Raw genomic sequence first — 3920 nt, forward strand, 5'->3', positions numbered from 1 at the left:
TTATACCCTACACCACTATAGTGGGGAGGGTATTATACGTTTGTGCTGATGTTTGTAACATACAAAAATATTGGTCCAATACCCACCTTAAAGTATACCGATCGATTCAGAATCATTTTTTGAGTCGATTAAGACATGTCCGTCCGTCCGTCTGTCCGGCTGGCTGGCTGTCCATGTAAACCTTGTGCGCAAGGTACAGGCCGCAATTTTCAAGATAATTTGATGAAATTTGGACCAAGCATGTTTTTTGGCACAGGGACAAAGCCTATTGAAAATGGTTGAAATCGGTCCATTATTTCACCTAGCCCCCATACAACCGTACCTCCCGATTTGAACTTTTTATGCATAATTACGTCAAATATTCTGCTATCTCTCTAAAAATTGGCACAAATAAGTTTTATATAAGTATAAATGATACTGCAGATTTTCGTAAGGATCGGCCTATATTTGACCCTAGCCCCCATACAAACCCCCCTTCAAAAAAATGACTTAAACGTCTAAAATTGACTTGTAACCATTTGTATCGCAATGAAACTCAACAAAACTAACTGTTATTTAGAAATGTATCCTTTTCCCAAATTTACCGAGGATCGGCCCATATTTGATTTATATAAAGCCTTATTTAGAAATTTTAGTTTTTTTATCAATAAATGGCTTAAATGTTTTGGAATTATGGTAATATTCAACATAAAAGTTTCTTTACAAAAAATAAAAATTTTATAAAAAGTAAAAATTTTAAAAATATACTCTTGGTGTAGGGTATTATATGGTCGGCCATGCCCGACTATACTTTCCTACTTGTTTAAGTTTAGCAATATGTTTCAAAAAGCCATAATTGTTATGTTCAGTATGTAAAAAAAGTAGTTTATTACATTTTGGTTTTTATTATTTTAGACAAAACCAAAAAAAATTAAATTTTTTAACGAGTTGCAAATATTATATTTAGTAAATACTATAGTTTTTACAAAGAATACCTACTAACACACTTAAAGATATTTAAACAACTTAAATTTTTGTAAAAGTTAAATCAAATATAAAACGACAATGAAAAGAGAGAAAGAGGAAATTATTTCTGACAAACGCAAGAAGAAACCAACATCAAAAGATATAATTTTTAAATTTTATTTTCATTGTTCTGCTTTAAAGGTAATTCTTTCAACTTCATTGTTTAAGAAAAAACACATATGTATATGAATATTAAAAGCATAAATACGAATACACATAAGAGGATATCCTTAAAGCACAAAAGTAGTATCAGGGCCTTTTTGTCGTTATTTTATATACAATAACATAAAGACAAAAATGAGAAAAGGCCTTTTCACATTCAACTATAGATAACTCACATAATTGTTTTACGATCACATATGGCAACATTATGGTTGTTAAAATTATGCTATAAAGATTATGTTAAAGAATTTTATTATTTTCTAAACTCGTATAACACTTTATGACACTATAGATTTTTGTATAAAAATTTACATGTCTGCATATAGTAATTTCAATAATTTTTTCTTTGCTCCTGATTTTACTATATTATTTTATTAAATAAAAGTGTTCTTAAAGCTAAGAGTTTGACTTGTATTGAATATGTTAAAAGAAAATAAATTATATTTCTTTAATCACCAACATAAAGTATGAGTATTGTACATTACCTAAAATTACATATTAAGTATACGCTATGTTATCTCAAAAATACTAGCAAAACAAAAAAAAAAAAAAAATCGATCAAATAATAAACCTGTCAATTAATGTTAAACTTTAGTAAATGTTATTTTATTTATTAAAATTGATAGCTTGCAGATGTAATTAAAGTGAAAATTACTTAATTGATAACAAATTTATTTAATTATATTCGTTTTCATTCCCTTTTAATAACCAAATAATTGTTTATTTATTGTTATTTAAAGTAAAATTAATTTAACTAAGACAAATTAAAAATATCAATGTAAATAAATATGTGTTAATAAAATAAAATTAAATTAAACCAACAGATCGTTTTGCTATAATTAATATGTATTAATATTAATGAACTAGAACTGAACTAGAACTGAACTAGAACTGTACTAGAACTGAACTAGAACTGAACTAGAACTGAACTAGAACTGAACTAGAACTGAACTAGAACTGAACTAGAACTGAACTAGAACTGAACTAGAACTGAACTAGAACTGAACTAGAACTGAACTAGAACTGAACTAGAACTGAACTAGAACTGAACTAGAACTGAACTAGAACTGAACTAGGACTAAAATAGAACTGAACTAGAACTGAATTAGAACTAAACTAAATCTGAACTAGAACTGAACTAGAACCGAACTACTTAGAACTCAACTAGAACTAAACTATAACTGAACTAGAACTGAACTAGAACTGAACTAGAACTGAACTAGATCTGAACTAGAACTGAACTAGGACTGAACTAGAACTGAACTAGAACTCAACTAGAACTGAATTTGTATTTCTAATATTTTTTTCTTAAACTACAGGGCAGTTATGGCTCATACGTTAAATATATTTATTTGAAACTTGAAAAAGTACTTCATAATTGTTAGAGAATATTTGTATATGTTTTCCACCTTGATTGTTGAAAACGTTTGTGGATAATAATGTGTTTACGATAAAATTTATCTAGATTTTTGTTAAATATCAAACCACGAAAATTTCAACATCGAAACAATGTCATTATTGAGTTAAGTATATTGGTCAACTTACATTTACTGCATTATAGTAATAAAATTACAGGAATAATTAAGTAACGCGTGCAGACATTTTGTGCGCTAAATAAAAAAAATATATATTAAAAATTAAGAAACTATATTAAGTACAAAATCATTGGACTTTAGTGTTATTGGAAATGAACTATTCTTCCTAAATATAAACAATTTAGTAAGTAATTACTACAATAACTTGCAGGTTTACCTTGGGTACATTTGCGAAATGTTTTATGTGCAAAATCATTAATGCTTCATAAAACTGTTGACTAGTTTCTGTCTCTGTAGCAATATATTGCAAAATTGCCAGTAGGAGGTAGAATGATAGTGGTTGCAACAGCAGTTTAGTAGTTAATACTTTAATAAAATCACAATCATAAAGCAATCAATAATTACAACACTTTGCAACAAATATACGTATATTATAATTGGACTCTATTTGTATTTCACAGCTAGTTGAAAATGAAACTCACAATGACTGCATTAGTTTGAAGTACAATGATTGCGAAGTGTAAATAAACAATGAAGTATTATTTACATTGTTTGTGTAAATAGAAATATAGGGATATTTTTGTAAAAAATTAAGGTATTAATTGAAATATTAACACTGATTTAATTGAAACTGAAATTCTAAATTATGTAATTTTGGATATTTCAAATTTTAAGTTAAAACGTAAAATTTGAATGGGGGCCTTTATATCCCTTTTAGTATATCCATGTCTTAATGTTATTAAAAAACGGTTCGGAATAAAAAGTTTTAACTTACATCATTAAGAGGATATTTATTAGCTTCAGCGTCAAGAGGAAATTCCAACATTGGTTAGTATTCTAAGACGTATGATCGATATTGAATACAAGACTCTAATCCATAACACTTATACGCCACGAGTACCACAAGTTGAATAGAAGGAAATTAGAACAGAACTAAAACTGAACAGAACTGCACTGAACTAGAACTGAACTAGAACTGAACAAGAACTGAACAAGAACTGAACTAGAACTGAACTAGAACTGAACTAGAACTGAACTAGAACTGAACTAGAATTGAACTAGAACTGAACTAGAAGTGAACTAGAACTGAACTTGAAATAGAACTGAACTTGAACTAGAACTGAACTTGAACTAGAACTGAACTTGAACTAGAACTGAACTTGAACTAGAACTGAACTAGAACTGAACTAGAACTGAACTAGAACTGAACTAGAACTG

The sequence above is a fragment of the Lucilia cuprina genome, chromosome 6 (assembly GCF_022045245.1).
Source record: "Lucilia cuprina isolate Lc7/37 chromosome 6, ASM2204524v1, whole genome shotgun sequence".
Classification (NCBI taxonomy): Eukaryota; Metazoa; Arthropoda; class Insecta; order Diptera; family Calliphoridae; genus Lucilia; species Lucilia cuprina.